This window comes from Lithobates pipiens, unplaced genomic scaffold (assembly GCF_037356315.1).
Source record: "Lithobates pipiens isolate NorthernLeopardFrog02 unplaced genomic scaffold, aLitPip1_a1.2 Scaffold_23, whole genome shotgun sequence".
Taxonomy (NCBI): Eukaryota; Metazoa; Chordata; class Amphibia; order Anura; family Ranidae; genus Lithobates; species Lithobates pipiens.
The window spans coordinates 282,609,117-282,629,904 of NW_027507785.1; the positions used below are offsets into that span (position 1 = coordinate 282,609,117).

Sequence of the window (20,788 nt, forward strand, 5' to 3'; positions counted from 1 at the left end):
ATACACCATTCCTACAGCGTTGCAAAGATGCGCACCGCTCCAGTGTGAAAGCACTCGGACTTTCACACTGGAGAGATGGGAGAGGCGCTTTACAGATGCTGTTTTTAGCGCTGTAGAGCCTGTAAAGCGCCTCCAGTGTGAAAGCAGTCTTGATTACAGCCTTTAGTCTGTTGTTGGGATGTCTCTACTAACTTTGCACATCTAGACTTTGCAATATTTGCCAACTTTTCTTTGCAGAACTGTTCCAAGTTCAGTTAAATTTGATGGTGACCATTTGTGGACTGCAGTCTTCAAGTCATTCCACAGATTTTCAACAGGGTTTAGGTCTGGGCTCCCTCTAAGCCGTTCAAGGACATTCACCTTTTTTTTCCTTGGACAACTGTGTGGTAATTTTTGCTGTGTGCTTTGGGTCATTGTCATGTTGGAAGGTAAACCTTCTACCCGTTGACAACTTTCTGGCAGAGGCCAGCAAATTTTATTTGCCCCATCCATTTTTCCTTCTATCCTGACAACTGCTCCAGTCCCTGCTGCAGAGAAACACCCCAATAACAGGATATTAGCACCTCCATGCTTTACTGTAGGAATGATGTTATTTGGATGGTGTGTTCGATTGGATTCCACCAGACATATCGTTTGGTGTTGAGGCCACATCATTACATTTTAGGGTAATTCTTTTCTATACACACTCTAAAGTCTGAGCAGTCCTTCATTTAGGTTTCACAGGAGTTGTATAGGACGCCCCAGGCAACTGAAAAAGCTCACTAATGTAAATTATTGCTAAAACTCATTCTGGTAAAAAGGATATTTTTTTAGGGTCCCCCAACATTTAGCATCCCCTGTTGTTGTTGGTTTTTTCTTTACTTATTGCTCTTCTGTCTGTAGTTATTTTTTGTCCAAGTAACATCAACGCTCAGCACCTGATTTTTGCAGCACAGGGAAGGAGAAGTCATCTGATGGCACCCTAGATGACATTGGCACATGCTGCAGAGCAAGGAGGGGCATTTAGGAAATGGGTCACCCATTGCACAGCTTGCAGTCTTGGGTGACTGGTCAACTCAACAGGAAATGTTACAGCAGTTAAATAAAGTGTTTCCTTATCGGTTATAGTTCAAAGTGGTTGTAAACCGAAAGGCAAGGCCATACATGGTTCGAATCTCAGCCGGTTCAACAGGAACCGACCAAGATTCGAACCGTGTATGGCAGGCTGCGTGTACCAAGTTGATCGATCGACTTTGGTACAATGCAGCCATGCTGGGTTTCACCTACGATTATCGCTAGCAGCTACTGAAGTCAATAGCAATAATCACCATCTTCTCCTGGTGGGAACTGTCTGTGTTGATGGGAGAAACCAATCAAATTTCTTTCCTGCAACTAGTGTTAATTTTGGCAGCAAATTTCATTTTACTTTTAGTCTTAGGACTAAAATGGAATTTTAGTTTTTTTTTTAGTTAGTTTTAGTCCCATTTTAGTGTTTTGCAATTGTTTTAGTTTTAGTCATATTTAGTCAACTAAATCTCCAGTACATTTTAGTCTAAAATCTAATGGGTGTAATTAAATTGTATTATTTAAACATTTCTCTACAATTTCCAAACTCATTATATAATGCTGGAGTGAAAAATCTCATATGTTATTATTTGTTATTGAGGTTTGAACGTGTACTACAGACCAATGTTAATTTTGAAGTCAAATTTCAATTTAGTTTTAGTCATATTTTAGTCATCTCCGTTGTTTAAGTCGTATTTTAGTCGACTAAAATAGTATTCATTTAGTTGACTAAAATGCTTTAGTCATTTTAGTCAACAAAATGAACACTGCCTGCAACCCGTGGTTGTAGGAAAGAAATTTTCTCTGTGTAAGCCATCCTTACATATACCCAGTGAAGTGACTGGCCTCAGGTGATGCACAACATTGAAACAAATCCTTCTACATCAGTTGTACCTTATTATCTTCTCTTCTCTACAACTGTTCAAAGTCCAGATTTTTTTTAAAGCTGGTCTAAGGCCCCTTTCATGATTCCCAATGATAACCATTCATATCTATGCCACTTCGAAGTAGTCCCTGTACTACTTTGGTCTGACGTTGATGCGATTTGATGTCCGTAGACCTCAAGTTAACACAGGCATTCCCTGAAGTGGCAGCAAAATTGCATGACTTTCAGACTGCCGTGCCTTGAAAGAGGCTTAAGAGGTCAGAAAAAAAAAGGGGTGGAGAACTGAAATCATACACTGCAGAGCTCAGTGAGGAGAGCTCAGACAGCTGATTGGAGGGAAGACAGACATCCCCTGCACGCAGGAACAGAGCTGAGGCTGTCAATCAGCTGGAGCTCCCTCCCCTGACACCATTTTTCTCTTGGTCATGAAAACTTGTCAGAAGTGATTTGTGCCGATAGCAGAGGAATGAAGCATTAGACAGAAATAACACTTTGTGCTCTTAATTGGAACAAGTACACACTAGAGGGATATGCTTTGTTCATATTTCATGTCTGAGGTTTACAACCACATAGAATAGCCAGTGGAAGCATAAAGAGAAAACTTTCACAAGCCAAAGTAGTTCCTTGGAATCGCTGCCCACTGGCTTAGAACCTGAGAGCCAACCTTACTAGCTTCATAGCTACACTGCTCCCTGCAGCTTCTGCACCCCCCTGCTCTAGCTTTCTAGGATCCTGATGCCATCAAGACCAGAGCAGGGTCCATAGCCAACTCTGGATGTGAAAACGCAGAGGGACAGTCCACCGCAAATAATGGGGGGGGGGGGGGGATGATCAGGTGAGTAAAACGGTTTCTCTGATCCCCTCTCTAATTTGGAACAAGCACAGCAGGTGAAGTCCCCCTGTCATTCAACTGTCAAATGCCAAAACTTCAGGGTGCAGTAGGATGCTGTGCCATGATGGAAGGGATGGGGCTTGGAGATAAGTGAAGACCCTAATTACAGGCAGGGTCAAGGGTCCAAGGGGTTCCACGCAGGCAAAGGCATCAATTTAAAGCTGAACTCCAGGATAAGCAAATGCTGTCTAAATAAAAGTTGTGTATTTTTCCTTAAATCTTGGTGTACTTTGTGTATTTCCTCCAGATCTATGCAGTAATCCAGCATGAAACTTTTACCTCTGTGCAGAAGCTTCCTGTAATAAAGACCGGTGATCTCTCTTTGTGCAGAGTGACCGGTCTGGTCTCCGCCCCTCCTGTAGTTGCCTGCAGGCAGCCTGTAGTGGGTGGGACCTGCTGAGTCTCTTCCATAGCTCTTCTGTCTGCACATGATATCTACATCACATTGATGATGTCATAGCTACTATTACAATGTAATATTGGTTTGCAAAGGCACTTGGTTTGAAAAAAGTAAATTTAAATTATTCTTGCCTATTGTAAGAATATATTAAGTTTTTGTGCCTGGAGTTGAGCTTTAACACCAACACTACTACTTGCCGGTACCATAAAGTGACTGCATTTTTAGGTTGGGTTAGGTTTAAACGTTAAACTTTAAACGAATTACTAGAAATTACTAGTAATCACAACATATATTTGTAACGTGTGTGTACAGCTGTGCTCAAAAGTTTTGCATACCCTGGCAGAAATCATGACATTTTGGCATTGATACTGAAAATATGACCCATCATGCCAAAAAATGTATTTAAAAAAAATAAATAAAAATAGTGATCATATGAAGCCATTTATGATCACATAGTTGTTTTGGCTCCTTTTTTAAGTCATAATAGCAGAAATCCTGCAAATGGCCCTGATCAAAAATGTACATACCCTGTAATGTTTGACCTTGGTACAGACACACAAGGGGATGCACATGGGTTAAAATGTCAGTTAAAGGTTAATTTTTTAATTTTTTTTTTTAAAGAAATGAACAGTCTATAATTTTAATGGTAGATTTATTTTAACAGCAAGAGACAGAAAAACGCATTCCAAAAAGTTATAAATTGATTTGATTGATTTGCATTTTAATGCGTGAAATAAGTATTTGACCCCTTTGCAAAACATGACTTAGTACTTGGTAGCAAAACCCTGGTTGGCAATTAGAGGTCAGACGATGCTTGTAGTTGGCTACAAGGTTTGCACACATCTCGGGAGGGATTTTGTCCCAATCCTCATCGAGGCTGACGTTTGGTAACATGAATCTTCAGCTCCCTCTCCCATATTTTCTATGGGATTAAGGTCTGGAGACTTGCTAGTCCACGCCAGGACCTTAATGTGCTTCTTTTGAGCCACTCCTTTGTTGTCTTGGCTGTGTGTTTTGGGTCATTGTCATGCTGGAATGCACAACCCATTTTCAATGCCCTGGATGAATGAAAGGGGTTCTCACCCAAGATTTGACGGTACCTGACCCCATCCATTGTCCCTTTTTGATATGGTGAAGTTTTCTTGTCCTCTTAGCAGTGGGCATACATACAAAATCAGCAGGGGATCAAATACTTTTTCCCCCCTCACTGTAAATGACCAATTCTCCAAGAGTATGCAAACTTTTGAGCACAACTGTATTATATACATACATACATATATAGCGAGAGTTTTATAATAAAATATTACAAAGCCTAAAAAATATATAAAAAAAGCTTAAAGGCTATAGACTCCCATTTAGCAGTATCAGATTGCAAATGCCAAGTAGATCGCCATGATTTGCCATTGTAGTTGACGTGTACACAAGTAGCACATAGCTCTAATGGAATTAAATGTCTCCGTAACACCAATAAAGAAGTCTCCATTGGCGTTTGCCAAAAGCATATGAGCAGCCATAGAAAACGCATGCACTGAGTGGCAAATCATATGCTGGGATTTGTTCAGGTTCCGTGACCAGACACTGCAGTGCGGGATTTTTCACAGTTTTTACAGCTGCAAAGGGAGAAGCATCTGCTCTCAGCAAAGAGTCTATTGTTCCAGCCACGATGCTTGCTCTTCCCTTAGTCATGTACCAAGCTCAGGATTAGATGCCACTGAAATGAAATACGGTTTTAACTTGCTACCAGTGCAGCTGTTCACATGGAAGATAGCTTAAGTACAGCAGACAGAGCCAAAGAGACATCCCTGACCAGAGGTCATCTCCCTAAACCGTCCCTTAGAGATCCTCACTCCGTGTGTTCAGGAGCCTGGGGACGGAGGGCTCTTTTGCAGAGTTGTGTTTGGAAAGGAATATCATTAGCATAGTAATGGTCAGTCTCTTGTCCAGCTCTTGCAATCTTTTTAATGCTTAAGGAAAACAGTAGCAGTCCTTCTCATTCCCAAAACTGTTCACTTGCAATATGGTGATTGAAATATAACCATTTGTCTACCATCCTGTCAAAGGCATTCAGGCAAGATGTGGTGAAGGGGATTGCTCTTGGCAATCTGTTGGATCTTAAAGCTCTTAAAAGACCAATAAAGCTGAAGTGATTAAGTTAGTTAGATGAAAGTGCCAATAAAATTTACAGATTTCAGTGTAGAAATACTTCTAATGAAACGGAGGTGGTTGACCTTCAGATAAATTGGCTGTACAACCTATTGCTCAGTTATCCTCTCTGTTTGAGTGTAAACTCGAACAATGAGCTTTTCTTGCTACACTTCGGTCTTTAAAATAGAATATTGAAATTGTCTTATCTATTTAATAAGTGAAAAATGGCGATATGTAACAGATTTACATTTGTATGTGGAGGTGGGGGGGCTTACATTTTTTTGGGGTAATGGGTGAAGGTAGATCTCATGTGCTTGGGTGTAACTTTTTACAATTAAAAACTCTGATTAAATTAAACTCTGATTACTGCCAGCCCCTCTGTTCTATTAAGCCATGCTATACTGTCTACATTTTTCTATAAAATTGTGCCTGTAAATAACTTATTTCAGTTTGTTTACGACTGCTCATCTCCCCCAATCTAGGAGCTACAGTGGGAGGGGCAAAGATACCCCTCTGACATCAGCCAGGAGGCCATGTGACCACTGTGCTGTCCGCTCAGCCCCTCCCACTGTAGCCCTTAGATCGGGGAAGGAGAACGGCCTAAGGCCACCTGACCGCCTATAAACAGATTGAAATAAGTGTAGCCATTCCCCTGTAGGGGTTGCTGAATGTAGTGATTTACCGGTCACCTTGCCAGGCCAGACATCCATCTCGCAATCACTCAGAGACCTAGAACAGTCCATAGCTTTGTTTTTGTTTTTTTTATTGAGGGGAATAAACTTGGATGGGAAATTGGGAATTATGGGATGCCCAGAAATATTTAGTGCAAACTTGCTTGGGACTTCTATATACTCTCCAGTATATACATGCCAGTCTTCTCTCCAGCACTTACTCTTGCTTAACACCCCTTATACTTCACTCCTCCAGCATTTCACTTGCTTTACACCGTTGCTCCTTTGGCACTTCACTTGCTGCAGACTGTTACTCCTCCAGACTAGTTAGCACTCCAAATTTCGGCCTGACACTAATTCAGCCAGGCCTTAATTATCTACTTTTTGTTGGCAGGCACCTCGGGCTCCTGTGGTGTAGAAATAGTTCAGGTGCTAACTGTCCTCTGTTCAGCTACCAATCCCAGATAGCTCCCTGCAGAGCCAGCCAGCCTAGCTGCAATGACCTCTCTCCATGGCCCTTCCCACAGTCCTCTCTTCTGGTTCTGCACTCATCTCATACTGCAGTCTCCCAGTTCTCTCAGGCATGCCTCCCCAGTCCTCCTGACTATGCTCGCTCACCAGCCCTCTTGGCTGCGTCCAGTTGTCCTCACTTCCCTGGAGACTCTTAAGTGTTCTCTCCTGCTGCCCTCGCCTTATCCTCTCAGGTACCTCTCCTTCCAGGATCTCTGCACTATTCCTGGATGCACTCGAACCCCAGGCCATGGTCCCCCCTCCCCCCCACCCCCGACTTGGGAGCTCCCCATGGGCCCTGACAGCCTCCACACTCTTACTCCAGCTCTTCCTCCCGCCAACCACTCCCCAGCTGGGCTGACTCCAGATATTTGAGGGGGCCTGCCCACTGCCAATCCAAGTTGGGGATTGGTCAAGGCTCCTCAAGATACCCCAGGCAGCGCCACCTTTCCTCCCCTCCTCTCCTTCCAGCACTTTCTAGAAGAAAGAGGGCGGCGACAGTGATGCTACCTGTGAGTCACCCAGCCCTGCCCCAGGCCACTCCCAGCTCAGAATGAAAACAAACAGTCCTAGCCACATGCAAGGCCTGTCTAAATTAGCATACTCCCCAGACAAATCCTCACTCTAGCACCTCCCTAAATAGAGGGTGCTAAATAAGGTATTTACAGGCACAATTTTATACAAACATGTACACATTGTTGTATGGCTTGGTAGAGTAGAGAACACAGGGTCTGGCAGTAATCTTTATTTAACTTTTCTACTAATAGTGACAGGAGGGGTGAGGAAGAGATTGGCTCACGTACACACAGGGGCTGACAGACAGACAGGGAGGGAGGGGGAGAGAGGAGAGCAGTGGGATAACAGACATGTAACCTGACCACGGTATAATGGATCAGCAGCCATGATTAAGGGGGTCACAGGTACAGGCAAGATCATCTCAGGTTTTTTACAGCATAGAAGGGGACAGATTAGACAGCACAAGCACTGTGCTGTTCAACCAGCTATAAGGGAACAGGATCTTTATTTTTATTTTTTCCCTATGTTTACAACCTCCTTAACTTTTTGTTCTTGACATTGGGGACAACGTCCATTTATATATGATATGTGATGCTTTTTATGGTGACAGGTTCTCTTTAATGAGACATGCATGGTCTCCATGCTGGCCAGGGAAACTGTCAATGGGGACACTGGAAGTGACATCATACATGTTGCTTCTGGGTCAGGAACAAGAGTGGGAGGAAAGCGGACGTGTTATGCCATTCCCGTGCCCACAGATGGGCAAGCGGAGCCCGGGATATAAAGTGGGGGGGCGCGCGCAACTACCTGGCCAACGCCTGGAACTACCTGTCCTGGGTATCAGGCGATACAATTTGTACATCCCTGCAACAATAAATGGGCTGACAAAGCCCAGTTGCCAGGACGCAGTTTCTAGTCGTCCTGGTGCCTAGGATTTGTCAAGCCCTGCGTTAAGGGCTTGTTCACACTTACTCTTCAGAGAGCATTTGACATGATGAGGCATTGTATCGCCTCACTTTCTGCTTTACCGCACACTACGTCACCCCCTGCTGCACATCACTGCAGCCCAAAATGGGCTGCTGCCCACACACTAAACTGCTCCATTTTAGTGTGTGGGCAATTGTGAATGGGCTCTTAACACAAGTCCTCTAGTATAGTAACACCTATTGCTCCAGCCCTGAAGAATGGGGGAGGCCCTTTCTCCAAAACCCTTTTGGATGCATTGGCTCTTAACCCAAAATTTTTCCATAAAGACTTTTAGGCTATGTTTACACTGCAGTATGGAGCGGCTCACAGCAGGGGTCCGGTGCGTCCCTGTTCACCGTTTACAGGTCTGATTTCGGTTGAATTTCTGGCTGAATTTAGACCTGGAACTGAGCAGAAGACACACAGAACTACTGTGCAATTCGCTCTGGTGCCACTCCGGAGCTGTGTGAACAGGCTCCATTGAGAATCGGTCACAATTTCCTGACATGCGAAGGGATGCAGAGAAACCCACATCCCATTCGCAATAGTGTTTACTTAGCTTTGGGTGATGTGAACTTTTGTACTAGGCACTTCAGAGTGCACATATAAGAGCTATCGTACAAGCACATCAGACTCTTTATTTTTAGGTTTCTCCTACAACATCCTACTTCTGAGCATTTCAAAGTAGCCATCACACGCAATGCAGATCCCTCCTCCAATGAGCACTCCAAATGTTGGAAACTTCCCCCCCAATCTGTAGAGAGCTTATTTTTGTCAGTTGTAACCTTCAGTGTTGCATATTACATGACATTGGTTACTATAGAGCTTCATTCTGACGTCTGGACCTTTCTAATGTCCTGAGCCTCAGTAGGGATCACAGCTCTTTATTTGCATTTGTGGATCCTTGTGTTCCAACCAGCTATTCCTGGAATACGGCTCTATGAAAGCACATGTAATATTAACCACGTGTTTATTTGTGTGCTTTGACAAAGCTAATGAAAATTTTGCTCTTTGTGGCTTTTGTGTGTTATCGGATCTCAATGTAATTATCTAGCGCTGAATAAAGTGACAGTTCAGCTGCCATAGAGGTGACTGAGACAGTGAAGTGCACATAATTGTTAGCATCCACTTAGCAAAGATCCCAGCTGGAGAGGGTTCTATCTAGACCTTTATGTCTATGTCATGCACATATAGCTGTGTAAGTCAGCATTTCTGGGCTCCATAAAGCCGGTAGAACCATTCAGGTTATAGTGAGGTAAAGTAATCAAAAAGCCTTCCAACAGAATCGGTGTGTAGTACTGTAAAGCTGTGTGCTGGGCTCTATTAAATGATGAATAACAGACCCCCTAAAGCAGCCATGTCAGCAATGAAGGCATGCAAATAAAAGGAATGTAACTGATAAGAGTGCAGCAGAGGCAGAGAGCACAGGAAGTTATTAGCTGATAAGATTTCTGGCAGGATCAGTAGGTATAACAGATGAAGGAAAAAAACACTTTCAGTGGTACATACTCTTAAGTACACCTGTTCATTTACTTGGTAACACAAATTGCTCATCAGCCAATCAGATGGCAGCAACTCAATGCATTTAAGTATCTAGATGTGGTGAAGATGACTTGCTGAGCATCAGAATGTGGAAAAAAGAAAATTTAAGTGATTTTGAACATGGCATGGATGTTAGTGCCAGACGGGCTAGTCTGAGTATTTCAAAAACTGCTGAACAACTGGCATTTTCACACACAACCATCTCTCGGCTTTACAGAGTATGGTCTGTAAAAGAGAAACTATCCAGTGAGCGTCGGTTGAGTGGACGAAAATGCCTTGTTAATATCAGAGGAGAATGGGCAGACTGGTTCCAGATGATGGGCAACAGTAACTCAAATAACCACTCATAACAACCAAGGTATGCAGAATACCATCTCTGAACACGCAACACATCGAACCTTGAAGCTGATGGGCTACGGCAGCAGAAGACCACACCGGGTGCCACACCTCTCAGCTAAGAACAAGAAACTGAGGCTACAATTCGCACAGGCTCACCAAAATTGGACATTAAAAAAATTGGGAAAACCTTGCCTGGTCTGATATTTCTCGATTTCAGCTGCGACATTCCGATGGTAGGGTCAGAACTTGGTGTAAACATGAGCATGGATCCATCCTGCCTTGTATCAGCGGTTCAGACTGGTGATGATGGTGTAATGGTGTGGGGGTTATTTTTTTGGCACGCTTTGTTCCCCTCAATACCAAATGAGCTTCGTTTAATCGCCAAGGCCAACCTGAGTATTGCTGCTGATCATCTTCCATCCCTTTATGACTACAGTGTAGTCATCTTCTGATGGCTCCTTCAGCAGGATAATGCACCATGGCACAAAGCTCAAATCATCTCACCACTGGTTTCTTGAATATAACAATGAGGTCTCTGTACTCCAATGGCCTCCACAGTCACCAAATGTCATCCAATAGAGCACCTTTGGAATTTAGTGGAATGGGAAATGCGCATCATAGATGTGCAGCTGACAAAACTGCAGCAACTGCGTGATGCTATTGTGTCAATATGGACCAAAATCTCTGAGGAATATTTCCAAAACCTTGTGGAATCTATGCCACAAAGAATAAAGGTGGTGCTGAATGCAAAAGGGGGTCCAATCCGGTACTAGCAAGGTGTACCTAATAAAGTGACCGGCCAGTGTATAATAGACCAAATAACACAAGATCTTTGCTCGGGTTTGAATACTCAACACAACAAATAATGGCGCAAAAGGCTCTATAGCCAGCCTATATGAGCATCAACAACCTCCATTTCTTTTATTTGAAAATCGGAAAAAACTAAACTGGCAGCTTCAAATGTATGTAAAGCCAAAACTGTTTTGCTTTGGGATAAAATGGTGAAGACCTATGCCGTTTTCTTTCTTTTTTTTTTTTTTCCCCATTCTGTTTTAATGAGTGTTGAGTCCCATGCTTGAGATTTCTCATTACTACTTGTTTCCAAAGTGAGGGGCTATCCCCTCTTATGGAGATTTCACCAGGTGTCCTAATTGGAAGGGTTCGCTTTACCTTCTGTTTTGGATACAGTGGTCATCAGGACAGATATAGGGGGTAAATCACCCTAGCAGGGACAGGAACACTGCATACACCTTAACCCTTTTGCTGCCAGAGCCGTTTTTGCATTTTTGTGCACACATGCTTAAAAAATAATTTTAGGCCCGAAGATTCCCTAAACACCCCAAAACATTTTTATATATTTTCTAAAGGCACACCCTAGAGAATAAAATAGAGGAAGTTCTAATTTTTTTATGTCACATGATATTACCGCAAAGGTAAATGCAAAATGTCAGTTAAAAATACACTAAAGGTAATTTTAGGGCGCACAAATGCAATAAATCACCCAAATGTTTTGTAAAAAGTAAAAGATGAGGTTGCACTGAGTAGAGACCCAACATGTGAAACCTTAAATTTGTGGGCGTCAAATGGTGACAAACTTCAGTTTAATTCAATATTTTTTCCATAGGCGACACTTTAAAAGCCCCCTATAGGTCATCACTTCAGTGTTACAAAAGCAGTCTGGCGCTATAAATATTGCTCACTCTGGCATGCACAGCGTATGTAATATACGGTATCTCACAAAAGTGAGTACACCCCTCACATTTTTGTAAATATTTTATTATATTTCTTCATGTGACAACACTAAAGAAATTACCCTTTGCTACAATGTAAAGTAGTGAGTGTACAGCTTGTATAACATTAATGGCTGTGTGTTGAGTTATTTTGAGGGGACAGCAAATTGACACTGTTATACAAGCTGTACACTCACTACTTTACATTGTAGCAAAGTGTCAAATTCTTCAGTGTTGTCACATGAAAAGATATATAATAAAATATTTACAAAAATGTGAGGGGTGTACTCACTTGTGAAATACTGTATGCTTTGCAATCTGCATTTTCATGCATAGGTGCCCTATATGTGCGTTTATGTTCAAACGTGGAGGTGGGGGGAGGGGGGTGGATTTTTATGTGCTTGGGTGTAACTTTTTGTTTTTAAATTGTGAAAAATTAAAGTCCCTATGGCCGGGTGCACACTGGTATGACAAACGTACTGACTTTGGGAGCTCATGTTGCATGATGTGTGAAAAGCAATGTTTCCCTATGAGAGCCATCTTAACTGGTCCGGCACAAGTCGATGCAAATTTTAAAATGCTCTCTGCACTACTTTGATCCGACTTTGACCCTACAAAAAGATGGCTTGGAGTCCCCCCCCCCCCCCCCCAAAAAAAAAAATCAACACCAGACCCTTATCTGAACACGCAGCCCGGCAGGTCAGGAAAGGGGTTGGGGACGAGTGAGCGCCGCGCCCCCCCCCCCCCGAACCGTACCAGGCCGTGGGGGGTGGGTGCTTTGGGGCGGGGGGAACATGCGCCCCCCCACCCCAAAGCACCTTGCCCCCATGTTGATGGGGCAAGAGCCTCTTCCTGACAACCCTGCCCATTGGTTGTCGGGTCTGCAGGGGGGCTTATCGGAATCTGGAATTTCCCTTTTACAAGGGGGCCCCCCAGATTCTGCGGCCAGGGTTGTCGGAAAGAGGCCATTGTCCTCATCAAAATGAGGACAAGGTGCTTTGGAGTGGGGGATTGAAAGGCTTCCCCGCCCCAAAGCACCCACCCCTCCATGTTGAGGGCATGTGGTCTGGTACGGCTCAGGAGGGGCCGCTCGCTCGTCCCTACCCCTTTCTCTGACCTGCCGGGCTGTGTGCTGGGGTAAGGGTCTAGAGTGGATTTTGGGGGGGGGCCCCACGCCATCTTTTCGGCGTAGTGGTTCCCCCTAAAATCCATACCAGACCGAAGGGCCTGGTATGCTCTTGGATGGGGAACCCATGCCAGTTGTTTTTTTATTTTATTTATTATTTGGTGTGGCGTTCCCCCTAAAGATTCATACCAGACACAAAGTGCCTGCATTGTTTGGATCAAAGTCTGATCCCCGGTCATTGAAGTTGGACGGATGTCAAGTTGCAGGGCAAAGTCGTATCCACAGTTGTGTGACTGTCGTGTCGTACCAGTGTGAACCCAGCCTTCCTGATGATTTTTCTGGTGACCAGCTCTCTTTAATGAGACATCCAGGGTCTAAGAGATCCTGGATGTCTCCCCTGTGCTCTACTGAATGTAATGATTGCATTGCATTACATTAATTTCTGGGTATGCTGGCCAGGGACAAAGAGATGCGGACCTGAATTGACGACAAACATGTCACTTTTCAGGTCATCAACAAGGAGGGGAGGAGAGTGGACGTGTGGGGGTGTGGAAGCAATCAAGCGGCAGCACAGCCACCCAAATGCTTCCATCTGACAGGCAGGAGTCTGGTCAGATTTACAGCCACCAGGAATGTGTTAAGCCATCTGCTGTCAGGTCCCTGTGATGTACGGACCTGGCAGCAAAGGGGTTAAAGCAGAACTAAAGATTTAACCAGTTATCAAAACGGTTATATTCAGGGTCCAAAGGGGAATAGTCCGCACCCGGAATAAATTCAGAAAGCGGTCTTCCTTTTATTGAAGCCAGTGCATTTTGGCGTCCGCCATGACAAGGGCCTAGCGTCTGAAAACGCGTAGGTTCATTTTACAGCTGTTTTCAATAAAAGGAAGACGGCTTTTTGAATCTATCCCAGCTGGCAACTATTCTTCTTGAGGATTAATCATTGTAGAGCCATCAGGTTGGAATTGTGGATCACGGAGGTGGTAGCACCGTTACACCTGTTTCCAGTTACTGTGCATTCAGAAAGTACTCACAGCACTTTTAACATTTTGTTATGTTACAGCCTTATCCCAAAATGTATTAAATTCATTTTTTTCCTCAAAACTCTACAAACAATACCCCAAAGAAATTTGTTCTCTTTTTGCAAATTTATAAAAAAAAATGTAAAAAAAAAATCATATGTACATAAGTATTCACAGACTTTGCCATGACACTCCAAATTGAGCTCAAGTGCATCCTGTTTCCAGTGATCGTCATTGAGATGTTTCTACAATTTAATTGGAGTTCACCTGTGTTAAATTTAGTTGATTGGACATGATTTGGAAGGGGCATACCTGTCTATATAAGGTCCCACAGTTAACTGCGCATGTCAGACCACAAATCAAGCCACAAAGTCCAAGGAATTGTCTGTAGACCTCCGAGACAGGATTATATAGAGGCACCGTTCTGAGAAAGGGTACAGAAAAATTTCTGCAGCATTGAAGGTCCCAATGAGCACAGTGGCCTCCATCATCCCTAAATGGAAGACGTTTGGAACCACCAGGACTCTTCCTAGAGCGGGCCGCCTGGCCAAACTGAGTGATTGGGGGACAAAGTGCCTTAGTGAGGGAGGTGACCAAGAACCCGATGCTCACTCTGACAGACTTCCAGCGAGAGGAGAACCTTCCAGAAGAACAACCATCTCTACAACACTCCACCGATCAAGCCTGTATGGCATAGTGGCCAGACGGAAGCCACTCCTCAGTAAAAGGCACATGAGCGCCCTCCTGGAGTTTGCCCAAAGGCGGCACCTGAAGGACTCTCAGACCATAAGAAACAAAATTCTCTGCTCTGATGAAACAAAGATTGGACTCTTTGGCCTGAATGGCAAGCATCATGTCGATATAAAACCAGGCACCGCTTATCACCTGGCCAATACCATACCTACAGTGAAACATGGTGGTGGCAGCATCATGCTGTGGGGATGTCCAACCAACCTGATGGAGCTTAAGGGGTCCTGCAAAGAAGAATGGGAGAAACTGCCCAAAAAAAGTGTGCCAAGCTTGTAGCATCATGCTAAAGACTCTAGGCTGGTGCCAATGGGGCTTCAAATGTGCTTCAACAAAGTAATGAGCAAAGACTATAAATGCTTATGTGTGATTTTTTATTATTTTTTATTATAAATAAGTTTGCAAACATAACAAACTTCTTCACATGGTCATTATGAGTATTGTTTGTAGACTTTTGAGGATAATAATGAATTTAATCAATTTTGGAATAAGGCTGTAACATAACAGAATGTGAAAGTGAAGTGCTGTGAATACTTTCCGGATGCACTGTGTATTCAAGGCATGCTGTGAATGATAACTGTCACATTTGCTTGCCCTCTCAACCTAACTGCCAGTCCATCAAATGGCTGGTGTCATGACTGATCACTTGAGCCAACACCATGGTAACTTCAGATCAAACAGAGGCTAAGATGGCAGCTTCCTTGGCAGGTAAAGTATAAGTGGGTTTAGTTTGGTGGTAAGTTCTTGCTGTTCTCTTATGAATCCTAGCACTGGTAGACCTTGCTGAAATATTTTTAGGATTGTCATACCAACAAATGTGTTATAGTTGTGAGGGGTTTCTTCTCTTTTGCAGTTAAAACTGGAACAATCAGCTCTGGGGCATGCCGAGATTTTTTTTGCATGTGAGAACCACTTGTTACTCTAACATTAACCCATGCATGGCCTTATTTGTCACAACCAAAATCTCCCTTACAAGTGTCTGCTAATAATGCTTTGTATGGGCTGCCTTACACTTGGAGTTTGGATATTCACTTTTATCTTTTCACATCTATGAACAAATTAACAAGGGAAAAAAAAAATTTCCGCGCTTGAAAAAACACAGTGATTCCTTCCCGTCATTCAGGCCATAGAGAAAAGAGTTAAAATGCAGAAATCTTTGGATATATGTACATTGATATCCCCAATTCTCCTTCTTTATTTCTCTTTGTGTGTCTTCAGAGGGGAGGAGGGTCCTTAGTTAAAGAAGTAAAACATGAATTTCTTGGTCCCAATGCACTTACACAGTGCCTTGCTGAGATTAGAGGAACCCTGTTGAGCTCCTAATGCTTCAGGGCATCCCCAGCTTGAGAGGCATGTGAATCTGGCCATGGGAGGAAGGAAGGATCTTCTTTAAGTTTAGTTCTGGGTCAACAGCTTCTAATGATAGATTAAACGGAGGCCCCCGAATAATGAAGAGGTTTGTACAGTGAGTCGGGCAAGTACCAAATGTCCGTGTTCCAAAAAATAGTAGTTGCTTAAAGTTATGTCAACTCAAGTGCTTTCATTATTGCAGCAGTTTGAGGAATTTGTGACCCACAATGAAAAATTCTCATACGGCCCAATTCTCAATGAAATATCTTTTCTTTTAGCTTTGATTAGTGTGTAGACTAAGAACTTTTCAGGTTGTTGCTGTATGGGACTTTATTGGAAAGAAACTTGATGAAAGGGGACAGATGGGAAATAATTGCTCTAAAAACTTAATACAGGTACTGACTCCCCCCCCCCAGTCCAGTAAATACTCTTAAAGTAGAGCTAAGGGCAACGTTTTTTTGTTTTTTTTTTTGTTTTGGATAGAGTGCAGAGCGATTAGAACACTTGTTAGTTTTTATTGCTTTCTGTGCCTTCGTTAAGAGTTTGCGTGTTTTTTTTTTTGTCTGTTTTTTTTTTTTGGGGAATCCTACTTGCCTAGGATGGTGCAGCATTAGTCCAATGCAACATCTGCCCCCCCCCCCCCCCGGCTCTAAGACTGAGGACCGAACCATCAAACACTGCTGGATCGCTCAGCGTTCTCAGTACTCCGTGAGAAGAGAGCCGATGTCTATCAATGGAGCTCTGGGCTGTGGAGGGGGGGGGGGGGGGGGGCGGCTGGCTCAGGCTCTTAGTGGATCCCTGAGAGAAGGCTGAGCCAGGTACCGATCCAGGCACCTGGGTGGCTCCTGACCTTATAGTTGCGATCTTTCTCCAGCCTGGACCGGTTCTGTGATGTCAGCCTACACTGGGCTGAAGCCTGCTCAGGTCCTTTTATGAAAAAACATTTTTTTAATTTTTTTTTTTTATCTGCTTTTATGAATTTTGAGGCCCATAGCAGTCAAAGATGATGGATGAAAATATATGTATGATACATTCTGCATACATTTTTATGTGTTTTTAACCTTTCATATGAGCCCTAATAACCTTTTTTGGTGTTGGCCAATAAAGAACTAACAATGCATTAAAGTCTGTGTGGGTGCATGTGCAAAATATGCAACTATACTTCTTGAGGAACTTGTGTAAAGCAGTAGTAAATCCCATGCAAGGCAATGGCATATTGTGCTACTATTCATCGAATACTAGCATGTTACGAAAAATACCTTCGAGCGAAGCCCTCCAGGGGTGCACTTTCTCCGTTGATGGGGCTTCCATCTTACTCTAGTCTTCCGTCCGGTTTCGTGGGCTCAAGCTGTATGAATGGTCGGGGCCGCAATGCCACCGCTCCTGCACATGCACGTGGGAGCCCCGGCACAGAGCTCTGAAGGGACGGCACGGGTATGCAGACCCTTCAGAGTGCATGCGCCGGTGACGTAACCGGCTTCAGCCTGCGTAAATATTTGGTAAACAGTGCAAGTTTAGGAGATATTCACTGGGAGATATTCACTGTACCTATAGATAAATCTTTTTATAGGCTTACCTGTAGGTACAAGTTAAAAATATTTACCTTTCTTCCACTTTAAAAACTCATCCAAATGGATATACAAAGGTGTGAACCTAACCTTACCAAGAAATTATAGCTTCAGCCTCTGGTGTTTGTTTACATTCCACTGGCAAATCCTTAGCACACTGTTCACGCCTGTGCTTCTACTTTTTCTTAGGGATTGTTCACACCAGATGAGGTTGAACACGTGTTAAAAAAGCAGTACAAACACATATAAATGTAAAACAAGTGTATTTCAATGAGCTTAGTTTACACCATTGCAGTGCTTTCATGTGCTTTGTACATTTTTTTCGCACCTAAACGTAGCAGAATGCATGAAAATGCACATGCACTGCAGATGTACTGCAAACGCTTTAGACACTTGTAAATGCACATTGCTTATAAGAGGGCAGTAGAGCAGCAGCTGCTTGTTTTTTTTTTTTTTTTTTTTTTTTTTTTACATTTATTTCTTTTAAATGCAGAATGGTGATTTTACGTTGCAGGACTGTGTTGCAACTGTGAGCCACTCTCAATGGGCAAGTTTGACCAGTGGCGCTTGCCAAAATCTGCAGCCTGAGTTTAAAATGCCACCTTAGGTGTACAGCCCAGTCAAGCTATAATGTTAGCGTTAAGGTGGGCCGCCAGGGGAGGTAAAGCTGAGACTCAGCCGTCTGTTTTTACTGCCTCCCGCCATCCATGTGACAGAGCCCTTTGGGTTCTTTAAAATCATCTCCTGAGACTGAGATATTCAGAAGATGGCACACCTAGAACCCTACGGGAAACTTTCCATTGTAATGGATAAAAATTTCATTTTTTTTTTTTTTTTGTTAGTAAGCCCATTGGAAATAAATAGGCCACTATAGGACAACATACATCAAGGTGCCCAAAAACACCCACGTAGCAGTGTCAATAGACCCTTAAAGAAGTACAGCCAAAGCTCAACTGGTTGTACTTCTCCTTTGGATCCCAGGAGTACAATCTGCACTCCTGTGACCCATTTTCAGCAGAGAGCGAGCTGAAGCCCGACATCAGCGGGCATCACAGAGCCGGTCCAGGCTGGGTAAAGACCACAACCACATGGTCAGGATCCACCCAGGAGCTTGGGTCAACAGTGTGCCGCTGAAAGCCTGAGCCAGCCGCCCCTGCCCCTTCCACAGCCCAGTGCTTCAGTTAGCGCCGGGTGGTTGGTGCAGAGCAGAGAGCCGGTGACTGACAGTCACCAGCTCGCTGCTTACTAAGCACTGAGAACCAAGCGATCAGCGGTGTTTGATTTGGTTCCCAGTCTTAGAGCTGTCGGAGGACAGATGCAATATTGGGCTGATGCTGCATCTACCTAGGTAAGTGTGAATCCTGAAAAAAAAATCCCAAACTTCTCTCTTAATCCGTAATGGGAGAAATACAAGGGACAATTATTGCTGACCTCCTCCTAAAAATGTTATTTGTTATGCTAATCCACTGACATCAAACTATTTTTGAGTCACTAAAGCAGAAATTTAGCCGGCAACTCGATAACTCCTTGGTATTATCCTTTATTTGGCTACATCATATGCACTGGATCAGTAATGACGTGATTCGGCTATTTCAGCCATGCTCATTGCTTTGGGTAAGGCTGCACTAGCCGAAACATGTCAGCATTGATCCTGTGTATATGATGTAGCCAAATAAAGGATAATACCAAGGAGTTATTGAGTTGCCAGATAAATTTCTGCTTTGGATTTTAGAACGGGAGTGGAGATCCTCCAGCCTGAGCACTAAAAATCAGCAAGTCTTTAATTGTGCGGTTGAGTGTGGGTATCTTCTGCTTATTTTTGAGTCACTGACCAGGCAGTATCCAATTAGGAGAGCCATTGTGAACTCAGATCTTTTTATCTGGATAAGTGATGCACTGTATTGAAGCCAAGGGACCGGCCTGGCAGCCGGGCAACTAGTGTTTTCAGAAAAGGAGGTCAGGTGTGAGAGAGCCCGCAGCTCTTATGTAAGTTTTCTGTTGAAAACAAACTGCTGTTGGGTGTAAATGAGCCTTCTGGGACAATTTAGGATAGCATAACTTTTTTGTTTTTAATTGCTGTGCACTACAACGCAATTTTTGCAAGTTTATCTATGCAGTGAGGATCGGTTTACTAGTAGACTAACACCTGTCTGTAGAGCCAATAGGTCAGCATGTGCTGAGACGCAGGTGAGGCCACCTCACCAGGTGCTCCTTAATTCTGTCCTCCAAATGTGGTCTCTCGGCTGACCATAATGACAAGTTAGAAAACCACTGGATTAGTAAAATAAAACTGTGATGCTTTGGAATCACAAGGGAGGTGAGCCTGAGAGCCGTCTCTCGCCCATTTCCCACACGAAGCCCAAGACAATAGATGTAAAAAAATAACAATATGTCCTCTTAATTGTCATGCCCCACTCAGGACCAGCTTTAAAGCTCTTTAACCAAATTACAGTGTGCAGCCATGTTAGCTGTAAGTGTTCTCATGAGCTACCTGACTGGGTGACCTTTTTTAGGATGTCTTTAATGAACGTGTAATTCATCAACTTAAGGTTTATCTGTACTAGTAGTTACCAGGGCTAATTATCTGTGTGTTAATTAAACAAATCCTCACTGCCTGCAGACTGGGTTCTTAACAACCGGTTTTGAGTAACTACTTAAGGAACAGGCCTATTCTGACACTTTTTATTTACTAGCAAAAATTGGTATTTATATGCTAGAAAATTAATTAGATTTCCCCCAAAAAAATAATATATATATATATATATAGATATAAAATATACACACGTGTCTCTATCTATCTATCTATCTATCTATCTATCTATCTATCTATATATCTATCTATCTATATATCTATATATCTATATCTATATCTATATCTATATATATATATATATATATATATATATATATATATATATATATATATATAAACACACACACACAGAGGCCCTAGAGAATAAAATGGCGGTCGTTGCAATTTTTTTTTATGTCGCACGGTATTTGCACAGCGATATTTCGAATGCAGTTTTTTGCTCACTTTTAATGCTGTTCCAAGAAATGTAAACATCTCTTGTGACAAGAACAAAGCATGACCGGTCATCTTTATGGAGAGGTAAGACTCCACATCTCTCTTCTACAATGGAAAGCTTTAGATAAAAAAAGTTGATCTCATGCTTTAAAAAAAATAAAAATGCATTGTTAACATCGGACCAAAACTGGAAGTGACATCGCTCCAGTTTTCCTAGATCACGTGATCAGCTGTGTCTAATCACACCTGATCACAATGTAAACAAAAGCCAGTCATCCACATTCTTTTCCTCAAGCTGATAGCGTGA

At 43.1% G+C, this 20,788-nt stretch overlaps 1 protein-coding gene across 2 annotated transcripts in view; it reads left to right on the forward strand.

Moving 5' to 3' along the window:
- Window positions 1-20,788, forward strand: part of FAF1 (Fas associated factor 1) — a 440,039-nt gene that overhangs the window by 166,934 nt on the left and 252,317 nt on the right. The gene's annotated exons all lie outside the window — the stretch shown is intronic.